Here is a 14370-nt window from a genome sequence, read left to right as displayed (position 1 = left end):
CCCCACCCCCCAAACAGTAAATAGTTGCTCCACTACAGTTTACTGAGTACCCTCCTATCCTCCACTCCTTTGTCATACCATTGTGTGCTGATTGTCATTGTGTTTGAGGTCATGACCTTTTGCTTCTATTCTGTCTTCCGTTTTGTAGCCTTCCTTTAGTGTTCCACAATTTTCACTTTCCTAGCTCTATCATGTATTTTCTTCTTTAAAGCCTTTTGGACAGTTAGTAGAGTTTATTCTTCCAAAAGAACTTCAGAATCTGTTGTCAAGGTAGTGAATAAGGAAGGGTACATGAGCACTTCACAATCAATCATGGCTCCTGACCTGAATGATGTTGTCCACCACGGTTATTTGGAAGTGTCTGGACAGACTTTAGTTTTGGATGTCACAACTGGGGGGAGTGCTACTGGTATCTAGTGGGTGGAGGCTAGAGATGCTGCTCAGCAACCTGCAATGTCCAGCGTAGCCTCTCTGCATTGTGCATGCACACACACGCACATGCACGCACACATACAAATTATCTGGCACGAAGTGTCAGTAATGAGAGTCTGAGAAACCATGCATTAAGGTTATGAAATAGTTTAGAAGAGGCAATATACTATATTAGTATTTACACCTCGGAACATGTATATGTCTGTATTTATTCATGTCTTCAGGAAAAAAGAAGTAGTTTTCTTCATATTACATCCTATTCCTAGGTATTTTTAACCTAAAAAATTTCCCTTTACACTTTAAAACTCATAATGGAGAATATATAAGAAATCTATTGCTTTTGCCCTATTTACATTGTAACTTGTCACCGATTCTGTTGCATTGTATAGGTAGATGGAATTTCTGGAATTTAATTGGTAGAAAGTGAGGAGAGTAAACTCATCGTTTATTCAGAAAATGTTTGAGCTAGAAGGGACGTGAGAGGTTCCTTAATCCCTTGTCTTCCTTTGAGTGATGATAAATCTGAGACCTAGAAAAGTTAATTTACCTGCCTCATGTCAGAGAGTATAGGGGCCTAGAGAGAAGAGAGGCACAGAAAGCCTTTGGATGAGAGTATTGAAAATTCTCGTAGTTTACATAAAAATTGAGAACTCCACACTGGGTTTTAAAGCCTTTGGGGATGTCACAGTGTTGGCAAGGAGTTTAGGAACCTTGCCTTGTGGCCTCTTCACCCTGCCTCGTCTACAGTGTCCTGGCAACCCTTCCGTGTATTCCTCTGGGGGCAAGAGCTGTGTCTTACAGAGTGTTTCCAAGTCACTTCTGCTTGCTAGAAAGTTTTTCCTTTGGGTGAGCTATGCTCTGCCTTCTTGAGGCTAGCACACTATGGTTGAATGGTGTTGGAAGAAGTGTAGTTTTCACAGCTGCTGAGGTGGCACCTATCAGGCTTGATGGGCAGTGGGAAAAAAACTGTTACTGGTTGGCTGACTAGTTGAGATATGGGATTGGGAGAGTTTGTAGCTTCAATTTCCAGGCAGACGAGACCTGTATGAATGGGTCATCCCCTAAATACTTGTCAAATAGAGTTTTATAGAATTTTATATGATGTTTTTCAGATTTTTTTTTTTTTTTTTTTAGAGAGGCCTTAGGGGAGGAGTTTGACCCAAGGAGGACTGAGGGTCCTAACCCCAGATGCCCCTGGTCCTATCACCTTCCAGTGGTTCTCCTTGGGGATTTCAACTAGGCCTCTCCCAGCTATGGGAGGGGTATGAGCAGGTTTAACTAGGAACAGATGATTCTTGTGTTTCATTACCAGGCAAGGTTCCTGTGCCATGGGGACTCCATCCAAACTCATTGACATAATGAAGAGCCCTTTCATTATTTCAGACTCCTGAAGGCAGAATTTTTCCTCAGAACAGAGACAAAGACAGTAAGGCCACAATGCAAAGGAACTCCCTCAGTGCATGATTGCTAATTGGACAATTGTTCTGCAATTATTACTATGCTAGGACATAATCATTACCTTATAGCCTCGTTCATTGCTTGTAAACTTTCTTTGAGATGGGAATCTTAAAAAGTTACACTGTCAAGTTTGATATGTTGAAATTAGATTTTTACCTGCATTCCTTAACTAGATGCGTACTGTCCCAGAGCAGCCTGAATATTGGTTCTATGGCAGATTTACATTTGGCAGATAAACAAATGGGCACGGTTCCCACTGAAGACAGTGGGTCAGCCATGATTCTGCTAAAACCTAAGGTTTACGAGATTTAAGCAAACTCCAACTGAACCTCTTTTTTTAAACTACTGAAGGTAAACAATCTCATTTCTCTTTCTTCCTGAAAATTCATAGATTTTGTCTGATCTGGGAGTGGTGTCTTTTGTATCCTCTAAGCTTATAAACAGAAGGAAGGAGAAATCTGTCCGGGGGTGTTTTCAGACTCAATTAATGGACCGAAATGGACTTATCTTTAGGCACACTTGTAAGGTAGGGGGTCTCTGTGTCCCTCTTCACTCCTAATGCCCTCGTCTGTGCTTACTCCTTTTCTCTCCAACTATTCATCTCTTCATGAACACTCCTGTCCCAAATTCAATTCTCATTGTGTAGGAGGAGCCTGCCATCTGCCATCTTCATTCTATTTTGAAGGCGAAAGACATTTTTAACTGCTTCAGAGGTATTTGCACCATTAAGCATCATTTATAACTGACAGTCCCATGGAAGTGGTAGGATATAGTAGAAAGGGAGATTAGTTGGGCGCCTGACTACTGGGATTTTTGTACTGATTCTGCCGTTAACTAGCTGTGTGTCCCGGGGAAAGTCACTTTTATCTCTCTGGACTTGAATTTGACCAGGTTGGAAACATGATGTCTATTACTCCTTCTTGACATGTAAATTTATGAATTCAAAGCATGGTGGGAGCAAGGATGCATCTTTTCTCATGAAGAAAGTCCTTGAAATGATTTCATTATTTATTCTGGTTTAAAGTTAGCCTTTTAGATTATGAGAGATGAAAGGTTTTCATTGTGATCTGCAGGGAGGAAAGAAAATGAACACTTACTGAGCATATGGTTTTTGCCCAGCTAGGGGGCTAGATAATTTATTTTATGATCTCACCAAACGAGGCTTGACAAGGAGGTTTAGTCTACGTGGTTTGGTCAAGTTCATACAGTTGCACAGCTACAGACCAAACTTGGCTTCCTGGCCTTGTGACTTGACTCTGGCCTATCCCTTCTTGTCTCCATAGCGCTGACCACACTTACCCATACATCCACGTCTCTCTCCTCCTTATGTTACTATTTTTCCTGCAGAGTGCAGCCACATACCTGGGGATAGGTGATAGCTGATTAGACTCTGCTTTTATGTCAGTGCAGTTTTTGAAAGATAAAATCTTGTGTTACTGAGGCAGAATTTTAGACAAGACTCCATTTAAAGTTATTTGTATTGTTCTAAGGATAGGTTGATTTCTAGTAGAAAGGGTCCCTGTAAAATGTTGGACTGCGTGGGAGGTTGCTCATTCAGGGCACCTCATATTCACATCTTGTTTCACCTGACTCATTGTGTCATTGTCTTTGTGCTTGTCTGTGTGTGTGACTGTGTGCATGTGTGTGTATCTGTGCATGTACATGCATGTACACACACCTATCATGTTCTGACATCCCTATGTATATCCCGATGAATTGTGTGCACTCAAGACTGTTAAATGAATAGAAAATTAGTAAATCCTTTATGTAGTAAGGTGTGTGCAGATGAGTATTTTCATATTATGTTCCTAAAGATCACTGTCATTATCACTATCATATCCTCTTCAATGTCCCAACAGCTTTGAGATCTTACCTTATTTTATCAGACATCAGTGTGTGCCATAATTCTCTTGATCTATGTTTCAGCTGCTCCTACCAGACAGTTTAACCACTGGATGAATGGGTGAACAAAGGATGTTGATGTTATCCACCCAAAATTCCTGAAAGTAAGGAAGAAGGGTCATATGATAGACATTTAACCACTGCTATGGAGGTTAAACTAGTGTCCCCTGCTTATGTGTGCACACAACAGCATTTATGATACCTACACAGAATCAGTTATGGTATTGTTCCTGACTATTGCTTATATGTGGAAACAAAGATGTTAGAGGCTGTGGGTGCATGAATGTTCAAGTTTTGGGAGAAGGATCAGTGTCCAATTGTCCTGTCTCCTCTCCACTTCATAGTATTTCTGCAGTTATATGGAGGGTGATGGCTAAGAATGGATGAGCTCTTGGACACCCTTGTGTGACTTTGGAGTGTGACTAACTGGGTTTGACTCCTCACTTTTCTCAGGTGACTATGTTTTTTAACCTCAGATTGCTTCCTCTGTGAAATAGGATGGTAATAATCAGGATTGTTTAGTGAGGTGAGTGGGCTAACCCAGGCATAGAGCCAGACATCTGCCCCTGGTACCAAGTTAAGCCTTCCATTAATGTTCGCTGTCATGTATTTTTAATGTATAGATGTATTATTCTTATTAATAGTAGTAATAGTAGCAGCAGCAGTAAGGTTGTAAGTTCTTGGTGAGGAAATAAGACCACCATGTTGATATCTAGGTAACTCCTGCACCACTGTCGTGGTTCTTCTGAATGGCTAAGGAGAGGAGGAGGAGAGAGAAGTGTGTTAGATTCCTGTTTCCATAGGAGGCTTCACAGAAAAGGTGACAAGGCCAACAGTTTGCTGCATCCATGGGGCAGAACTGTGTGCTCAGTGAGGTGTAGTCTGTCTAGTGGGGAGTGAGAGGAGAAAACAGCTCAGGAATGGCAGGGGCAACAGAAAAGAGGCATCCCCTCTGCCACCCCATGTCTGAGCCTCCCAGCAACTGTGCTATTTTAAATAATAAAATATTGTCTTCCTTGGAGCCCTTCCCCCACCTCTAAAATGCTGCAAGTGTGTGGTGTGGGCATGACCTGTCCCCTCAGTGAGCGTCTGCCCTGTGCAGGATGCTGAGGCCTGGCGTTCTAGGGGATCAGGCACATTCTCTATCCTTGTAGACCTGCCAGTTAAGGGGGATAGGTGTAGGTAATACCCAAGGTGGAAGTGATTAGTAACACAAAAGATGCAAAAATAACAAGACCTGTGGTTTTACAGGAGAGAGAAGGCACTGTAACCTGCGGGCAGGGAGTAGGAATCTGGAAGGTTTGTTTCAAGGAGTGGGTGGCACTGGGAGCTGATCTTTGATGACAGGGAGTGTAGGGGTATGGGTGGGAGCCGGAGTGGGCAGCAATTCTGGGCTGCCTGGAGTGGGGTGAGTGTGAAGGACCTGGGGCCTCCTGTGAGTGTGGCAAGCAAAATGATACAGTCAGATCCCTCTAGGATCTGCGATAATTAGTAAGAGTTTTCCTGAACCTCTTTTCACTATAATAAGAAAGAAGGGGAGGAGGGATTGCGAGCTAAAGCACTCTCAGTGTTCAAGTTAAATGTTAACTCCTTTGTGTGGTTAACGACTAACTTACTTTTTGCAAAAGGTAAAAAGAAAGGGAGAAAACAATGCAGCAGTAACCACCTAACTTAAAAAAGAAATTCCCGTTTGCTTTTGTGGTTGATTATTTTGGAAGTAATACATATGTAGCAATTATAAAGATGTATGCAAACTTGAACAGCTGACTGCAGACTCACCTTCGCAGACTCACCTTCGTGAGTTCCCTGTGTGGCTTTTGCAGGGTTCTCAGAGACTTAGCTATTTTCGAACACATTCCTAGTTTAGCCATTAGAAAATTATGGGTTTTATTTGTATAAACTCAGCGGCTGAAATAGCACTTCCAGAAAGGTGGGTGAGCTCATCGCCGCTGTCTGAACCAGGCAAGTTAATGACCTGCCCAGCATTGTTTGTGCGGCCAGCGCTGGCTGACTTCACCAGCATTTCCACTTGAAGGGAGACATTGTTTCCTCGGCTGCATTTGTCAGATGCTTTTCTCCTTGGCACACCAGCCTTTGCTAAATGTCCTTGCTGTCCCTGACTGTGCTCACCAAGACACTGTGAAGTCAAAGAGCAGGCAGCCCTGGAAATCTTTTTTTTTTTTTTTTTTAAAGATTTTATTTATTCATTCATGAAAGACACAGAAAGAGAGAGAGAGAGAGAGAGAGAGAGGCAGAGACACAGGCAGAGGGAGAAGCAGGCTCCATGCAGGGAGCCCAATGAGGGACTCGATCCGGGGTCTCCAGGATCACACCCTGGGCTAAAGGCGGCGCTAAACTGCTGAACCACCCGGGATGCCCCAGCCCTGGAAATCTATGCAGAGTACTCTGCACAGCGTCTGAGGCCCCCAGCCAGGACAAAGGTAGAAACACCTTTATCCCCACACCTTTACACGAACAGACACTGCCTATGGTAGGGAAGCTCCCAGTGAGAGGGCTGCTTCCTTGCAGCCTTTCTCAATGTCAGTGACCAGACAGCCTGGGAACATGAATAACTTAAGCATGAGGTGATCCTCTGAGGATTTGATCACTTTTCAGGAGGAATAATGGTAATGTATGGAGTGGAGTTTGGAGGTATGTGGAGCAAGGGGATCAGGGACTGTGGAATTTGTATTTACTGTAAGAATTTACAGTACAGAATGATGTTGAATTTTAGGAACTTAGAGTATTACCTGCATAGTGTTCAGTTTGGCCAAGGAATGAATGGCTGGAAGAGAGGAATTTCAGTGGGCTTACAAATGTGGACATCAAGTGCTGGGGCAGGTGGCTAGAAAAGTTTAAGAGACAGATGGTGGAGCACCTTTGGTATGAGATGTGTTTGACTCTGAAGATGCTCTTCTGCAGACAGCATGGAGAAAGGAAAACAATGTCGTTTTCAAAAGTCAAACTGACTGCTCTTCAGAATGACTGCCAAATAAAATCCTAGTGCATTGGCTCTGGCCTCTTTTTAAATGAGCAGTTTTTGCATTATCCTCCCCTTCTGCTGTTTCTATCTCGAGGACTGTGTAATTTTTATTATGAGGCTAATCCCTGGATTAAAGGCATAAGACATTCCATTTGTAAGTAGGAGCGTAGGTGTTTGGGGTGAATTTCTGTACTAGAGCAAAATCTAATTCACCGTTGAGGGGTTTGTAACCGCAGATGCTAATTTAGAAATCTGTTTGTTAGATTCAGGTGACTTTGATAAGACTTTTATTCTTTTCAATCTTATGCATTTGTGCACACATTCTTGGGAAGATTGCTGCGGGGTAGTGTTGCATGTCAGAGAGGAGGGAAGTTTAGTTATTAACCCCACATAGAGGGTAAAGGGGGGGCAACAGGCAGGCTTTGGAATGAGGAAAGGGCTGGGTAGAAACATTTCCAAGAGGTATTTTTGTTGTTTATACTTGTTAATTATTAATATTAATTATTGATGAAAAGAGGTCTTGAGTTACATGCCACACATTGTTTAGAAATAAGTTATCACATTTCTTATCTGGAACTATAGTAGATATTAAACTATTTCAAATAATCAATACATATTAATTTAGCAAGATTTTCCCTTTTCCTTCAATGTTACACACAAGAAGACATTAATTTCTGGCTCATAAAGAATTTGTTTTGTGAAAGTATGTTTTTCCCTCAGCTGTGGGTGGATTTTAACACTAAATGAGTATGTTGAGAACTTTATTTCACCAAATTAGGTCAACAATTAAAAATTACCTTTAGTATTTCACATAAGACACACAGGTAATACATAAGGCCTTATGGGTTAATGTTGCCAAATTAGTTGTGAATATTGTGCTTTGTCTCAAATATCTGTGCCTTTTTAGGGATGTATTATTCTATGATCATCTTAGTTTCTTGGAAATGAACTTTTACGGAGTGTCTGTATTTTATGGTATGTCCTATGGCTTTAAATGAAGTATATTCCATTCAAGTTTCAGTAGGCAGGTATGTATGTACAGGATTGATGATAACTCTGGGAGTCAGAGCTGATTGATGTTCGTGTGTGTGTGTGTGTGTGTGTGTGTGAGTGTGTGTGTGTGTGGTTTGGGTGGGGAGGGCAGGGGAGAAGAGGAGGGGGTTGAGGGAGGTGGTGGTTGAGATGGAAGGTCTCTCGACAGATTGGGAACTGATATTACTTGGAGACGTTGCTCTCAGGCTGAAAAAGTTAATGTTTATGCTTTTTAGGCATTGTGGGCTTTTTGAGTGGTAGTAGGTTCATTTTCACTTCAGTCTTAAGGACCATACGCTGGGTTTCCTATGGGCTTTACTCATTCTGATCGGTAGGCTGTACTATAACGATGATGTGCAAAAGTACCAGTCATTGACAACTCAAGGAGTCGTTTGGTTGTAGAATACAGGACACACAGTCAAAGGGTCTCTGGGGTTTGTTTTGCGTTTGCCTAGGTGGCCTCTGGGGGTAACTCCTATTGGAGTGTATTGGCAATAGGAGGAAGTGGTAGTAGTGGCTTGAAAACCTTACTTAAGGTGGAATAAGTAGGCTGAGCCTGGATCAGGTCATTCTGTCATATGAAAGACTTGGCCCACTCACCTCATCCAGAGCTTGGTGTTTGATCTCTGTAAGCAGTTGATTCACCACTTTTCAAAGCCCCAAGCTATGATCACAGATTCTCTGGGGGATCTGGGAAGATTTCCTTTACCTGTGTGAAGTTTATGGCCAGTTTAACCTTGATTTTGATGGGCTCACTTCATTTGGGGAAGAAAAATTCTGCATTTGTGAGCAGTGAAGGATACTTGCCTTTTACAAGGAAGCTGACAGCTCTTGGTTTCTCCAGAGGGGATTACTGGTGAAGACAGTTAGGAAGAGAACAAGTAACTCTTTTGAATGCACAACATATTCTTGCTTAAGCATTTCCCAGAACAATTCTAAAGAAATATAATACAGGTATGTTTTGTTATGTTCTCATTGTGAGTTATGTTTACGAGATACAAAAATAGGATTACGATCATAGAGGAGGAAGAGCTTTTTTGTACCAGTGGTTTATGTTTTATATCACATGAATTCTAACCATTTATAAAATTACCTGGTTTCTTGCCCCTACTCATGGTTGATTTTTTCTTTCTTTTTCCATCTAGAGACCTTTGAATTATTTTTATTCATAAGTGAAAAATGTATTACAGCTTTATTTCCTTTTATTAATAGTTCCTTCTTGCCCTTAACCACATCTCTGACTTTTTGGCATGTAAAGTCCAATGAGCTCATGCTTAATCATGTATAAACAACCATCTAATTATATGGTTTTGAATTTTCATTTGACCAACTAAACAAAAATGACACAGAAAAGAGAAACCTGACAGCCTCCCTGTCTTTGGATACCTGGCCTTTCTCACCCTCGCTCTCTTCACACATGTAGTAAAATGCATGTTAAAACTTATAAAAAAAAATCATTTTGCATTTGCCAAGACTCTGAGGCAAAATTGTTCTTTTCAAGGCTGCGTGTCAAAAAACAAGTCAGTTGAGCTGCATTGTATGCCTTCTTTACAAATTTCTTTCGGACTTTATTCTTTCCTCCTCGGGACGGGACGGAGGTATTACTTCAGTTCGTTGTGTTGCTGGTGTTGGATGACAGAGCAGCCAGTATTCATGGAGTAGGATTTCTCAATCTTCACCCCTCCACTGGCCTACCTGACGTACAATAACCACCGTCCCAGTCGCCATTTTTCCACCCTCCCTCAAACCATTCTGACTGACACATTTTTGAAAGAAGACAGTGGGAAAATCCTTCCAAACAAAGGTACTCACTGTGTTGAAACAGTGAAGGAAGAAGTTTTCCATTTTCTTGGTTCTAGAATTCTGAACAAGGAGCAAAATCTCTTTGGAACCTTGAGATGGTTTCACCACAGATAGCTTGGTGCGCTTGATAGAAGAAGACAAAGAAAAGATATACCTCCCTTTTATTATTCTTTTTTTTTTTTCCGGATATTTCACAAGATGAGTACCTACAAGAGTAGGTTTGGCTGACTAGTATTTAACTGCTATGAGAGAGAAGAAAGGCAAGCGGATACTCCTGAAATTTAGCAAAAGTGATTCATTTTCTCACAGATTCCTCAACCTTAAGACATAATTTGATTTCTCAAAGTCTGTGACTTTGAAACATGCATATCTCTAAGTGCTAAGTGATTTTATACACTAGATGGTATAAGTTTATTTGGAGGCAAATTATATGGACTATATTTTGAGAATTTAGAGTTAGAATGATCTTGCTAAGTTTAGTGTAAACAGTCATCCTCACTGAAAATATTTTATTTTTATTTTTATTTTTTAGAGAGTGTGTGTGCTTGTTCCAGTGGGTGAGGGGCAGAGGGAAAGAGGGAATCTTAAGCAGACTCCCCACTGAGTGCAGAGCCTGATGTGGGGCTTGATCTCATGACCCTGAGCTGCAACCAAGAGTCAGATCCTTAACTGACTGACTGAGCTACCCAGGCGCCCCCTCACTAAAAGTATTTTAGTAAATACTTTTGTAATTTACTTTACCAGTTCATGTACCAGCAATGGTTTTTAAAATTATTTCCTTTAAATCAAAACAAATGAGACTCCAAGACCCCATCTTGCTGATGAGCAGGAAATCTAACCTCAGTCATTTTCGCGTGGGTGCCTAGTCATTACTACCTTGCCAGGGTGAGACAAGACCCCAGGATCTTTGTCCAGAGCAGAACATTCCAATAGCTTTCCTGGCTCGTGGTCCACAGGTTCTTGCTGAGGTGCCTCCTGGTCAAGGCCAGAAGTCTGCTGTTCCATGCATTGCTTGGATACAGGAAACTGCTGGAGCTGGGAGCCCAGACCTAGAGTCTGGCCTTTGTACATTTGTCATGCAGCCATGGACACCCTCCCTATGCATGCATCCCTCTGCCCCACCCCCTGCCTTCCTTGACTTTGAGCTGAGCACTCTCCCCTTCTCCTGACTTCCCCCTCAGAGGCAATCTTCTCTGTCCCCATAGCTTTTGAGCACCTGGATAATCTCAGTGGATTTAGGATTTTGCACAGGTCTAGGAAAGAGGATGGAATCAAAGAGTATCTACTTTTAGCTCTCTTATAATAACCCATCTGGGACAAAGGAGCACAAATTACAAAGCATAGCTCAATAAATTTTCTTGCCATATACCTGGGCTACTAATGGGCTTTTGGAGCATGGAGTCCAGAATCTATAGCCTACAGGCAAAAAGTATCTGGCTGCTGAGGCACCTGAGTGGCTCTGGGGGACTTCTGGGTGTAGGAAGCTGGGTAATGTCTGGTTCTTAGAAGATGGGTGACTGAGTTTTTAATGTAAAAAAGTATAATCTCCATAATCATCTGTCTTTTCTCTGGGTCTGATGCTTCTGGGCATCCCATCTGGACTTGCAAACCCATGTAGCATATGTAACAGAAAATATTTATGGTAGAATATGTGTCTCTTTGGACAGTTCTGAGGAATTACTGTTTGAGGGCAAACAAAGGTAGTCTAGCACCTTTTGGTGATGCCTGTGTAAGCTTTGCCTTTTAGAACTAAGATGTTATCTCTAATAGGAAGGAGTAAATGGAATTTTTGCCTCTGAACCAGCTCTTATATGCTGAAAAAAAAAGTTCCATTGGTTTATATTGAGTAGTTTAGACTATACTCTCTTCGTGTGTGTGTGTGTGTGTGTGTGTGTGTGTGTGTGTGTGTGAGCGCGTGCGCGCGTAGGGAGTGTGGAGAGAGGAAGGCAAACTAGCAATATTCCAAGCTATTGAGTAATTCAGAGACAAGGATCTAGCAACAATTGTAGTCACCACTGGTCCATACAGTGAGGAGTCTACCTGTGGGCAGCTTTGCCATTTCCTATCGCATCTTTGCTTTTGGTTGACTTGCGGAGAGAAACATCTTAGGGAAGACATGATCTTGGTTTTTGGAGAATGGTTTGGAATCTAGTAACAGGCCCTGGAATTGGGATTTAGAATTCTGAAAGGCCCTTCCACAACCTTATATTTTGTTTCCTTTGTAAGGCCATTTGGGGTTACTCTGCATTTGCTTCTGCCTGGCCTGCCCCAGGGCCTCAGCACCGCACCCTGAGATCATCACAACATTTTCCTCGCTTGGCTTCCTGCCTTTAGTCTTTGTTCTATCTCTGTATGTGCTGGAAGTAGTTAGACTACCCCCCTTCTAGTCTCTCTCCACACCTATGCCTAAACACCTACTATAGCTTTTTTGGTGGGGGAAGTGGAGGGAGGCTGGTCTTGGATGTCCTGTATAACCTGATAATCCTTTAATATGGGAATCATTAATACTGGGAATACCTACAACTCATAGAGTGCTTCCTGTGTGCTGGATACTACGCTAAGTGTTTTACACACATTGACTTCTTAGTTCTCCAAACAGCCTTATGAAGGTCGGTACAAGTACCATGCCCATTTCCCATGTAGGAAGCAGAGGCACAGAGAGTTTAAGGAACTTTCCCAAGGTCACATAGCTGGTGAGTGAAGCCATTCTGGCCCTAGCATTTCCATCCCTGCTCCTTGCTCATGCTGCCCCCACACCACTTTGCCCTCTTTGGGCTGCCTTCTCCCCTCTAGCATCAAGAGGTTCAGATCAAATCCTACTCCTCCCCTGTATACACAGGTCTTGGTCTTGTTTGGACACTTTGTGTGCTCAGCACCATGGCTACTGAGTTTAAGATCCGGTGTGTTTCCTCATCCATGTGTTGGTTACAACTCTCCAGCTGGTCAGAAGCTCTTTGAGGACTAACCCACCAGCCAGGGGCTCCACTTGCCCTGTACAGCACCAAGCCCACAGAAGGTGCTCAATAAATGTGACCTGATCAAGGGAAACGGAGGCATGGACTACACCTCAGAATCTCCATGGGTAGTCATAATATACTGGTTTTTTAAAGCCATAATTTTTTGAATGGCCTACTAAAAATCTCATTAAAGTGTGTGCCCTCCCTTCTCTGCTCCCAGCCTTTCTTATTTATGGAAGTTCTGTCTTTATAGAGTCAGTATAACAGTTTTATCTTGAACTCCTTCATTTTCACAGATCACTCCCATGGCATAAACCTGTTAAATTAGATCATAAGCAAGCATCATCTCGCCCATCTGTGTACCTGCAGTCCCCCGGGGTACATGCTCTCGTTCAGCTTGGAGTGGGGCCACGGGAAACAAATACCTGATCAGGGAGCTCTACGTTCCCCAACTGCACCGGTACTGCTTGCTACTTCCACCTTTCAGAGTAATGCTTTGCTTATTTAACAAATATATCTCATCTCTTCCCATGGGATTTTTTGAAAATTTGTCCAGGGAAAAGCAGTAAAATGTGCTTACATTTTCTCTTTGGTTTTCTAGGCTAATTGTTGGTGAACTTTATTTAACACTCTTGCTAAACTCAGAGTCTCTATGGAGCAAAGCGGCTTTCGGTTAACTTGGCAAATCATTACAAGGGAGAACAGAAGGGTCAGCATAAGCACTCTGTACTAATTAGTTGATAATTGATGTACCATAGCTGACTGATGGGACTTTAGCATATAAACTTCAGGAATGTTGTTTAATATATCTTTACATCTTTATGAGGTGGTTCGGAGCTGTGTATTAATAACGCCTTATCAGGAGTGCCTGGTGGTAGGGAGATAGATTGAGGCTTCATGTCCAGGAATTTGGGGCACTGAGTGGTACCGAAAGGAATATGATATTTTTTAATCTCTTGGGGTATAAATACGATTCCATTTAATGCAGGGATCAGATGAAATGAGTCATGCTAGTGATTCTGTACTTGGAGGCTGACATTCCTGAATGCTGACTAAGGTTAGCAGAGTGTTGGTGTGAAAGTTATATTCTTTTAGGGTGAACTTGGTAGATACCAGCTGCACTTCAAAGAGCAACGTGGTATGAGAACTGCACAACTCATGGGAATCTCTGTTAATCTGGATTCAGATTTGGCCTACTTATTGGCTGGGACTAAGTAACTCACTTTGGACCAGAGTCATGAAAATAGTCTTTATGTGATCCCCCTGTCCTTTTAAAACTTGATCTCCTGAATCTTTATCTACCAATTATAAAACTCCAATCTTACTCTGACTTGCTCCCATAACCGTTGCCTTCTTAATTCTGTTGTTTACCAAAATGTGACCAGCTTCTGGTTCACGTGCTCCTCCAGCCTTGGTCCCTGTGTCCTCCAAATGCCTCCTGGGTGGACATGATCTCTGGTAGGACTGTTCCACTCACTACCTACAGCACAAGGTCAGTGGGCCAATTGCACCAGCACCATCTGACTTTTTTGGTTTGAGGTGGAGCCTGTAAATTTGCAGTTTCGAAAAGCTTCCCTGGTAACATTGATGTGCGTGCAACTAGGTTTGGGGCCATTGGTAAATATATATCATCCAGCTGTTCAACCAGAGTCTCCAGGGGTTTAGAGCAGCCGTTTCAGTCTGCCTCTCCTTTCTCCTGGTCAGACAGCCTCCTCCTGCAGGCAGCCCTGACTTCTCTTCTTTTCTCTCCAGTACACGCCATGCCTCCTCCTTTCTGTTTCCATGACTACATTCAGTCATCTC

At 42.4% G+C, this 14370-nt stretch overlaps 1 protein-coding gene and 1 long non-coding RNA gene across 23 annotated transcripts in view; one reads left to right on the top strand and one right to left on the bottom strand.

Moving 5' to 3' along the window:
- Window positions 1–14370, top strand: part of GLIS3 (GLIS family zinc finger 3) — a 546483-nt gene that overhangs the window by 222975 nt on the left and 309138 nt on the right. For 4 of the 22 annotated variants that reach the window (XM_038527229.1, XM_038527230.1, XM_038527233.1 and 1 more), the window contains one exon: window positions 12864–13027. The exons of the other annotated variants lie outside the window; for them this stretch is intronic. The gene's annotated coding sequence lies outside the window, so the exon portion shown is untranslated. The remainder of the gene's footprint in view (window positions 1–12863; window positions 13028–14370) is intronic. 22 annotated transcript variants of the gene reach the window in all.
- LOC119870844 lies at window positions 3057–8518 on the bottom strand. The gene is made up of 3 exons (XR_005354271.1): window positions 8408–8518; window positions 3764–3890; window positions 3057–3252 (listed from the first exon to the last, which is right to left on the bottom strand). It is a non-coding gene; the product is annotated as an uncharacterized LOC119870844 (long non-coding RNA).

The sequence above is a fragment of the Canis lupus genome, chromosome 1 (genome assembly GCF_011100685.1).
Source record: "Canis lupus familiaris isolate Mischka breed German Shepherd chromosome 1, alternate assembly UU_Cfam_GSD_1.0, whole genome shotgun sequence".
NCBI classification, from domain to species: Eukaryota; Metazoa; Chordata; class Mammalia; order Carnivora; family Canidae; genus Canis; species Canis lupus.
The sequence above is the reverse complement of the archived record's forward strand: the minus strand, read 5'-3'. Positions and strand labels throughout refer to the sequence as shown.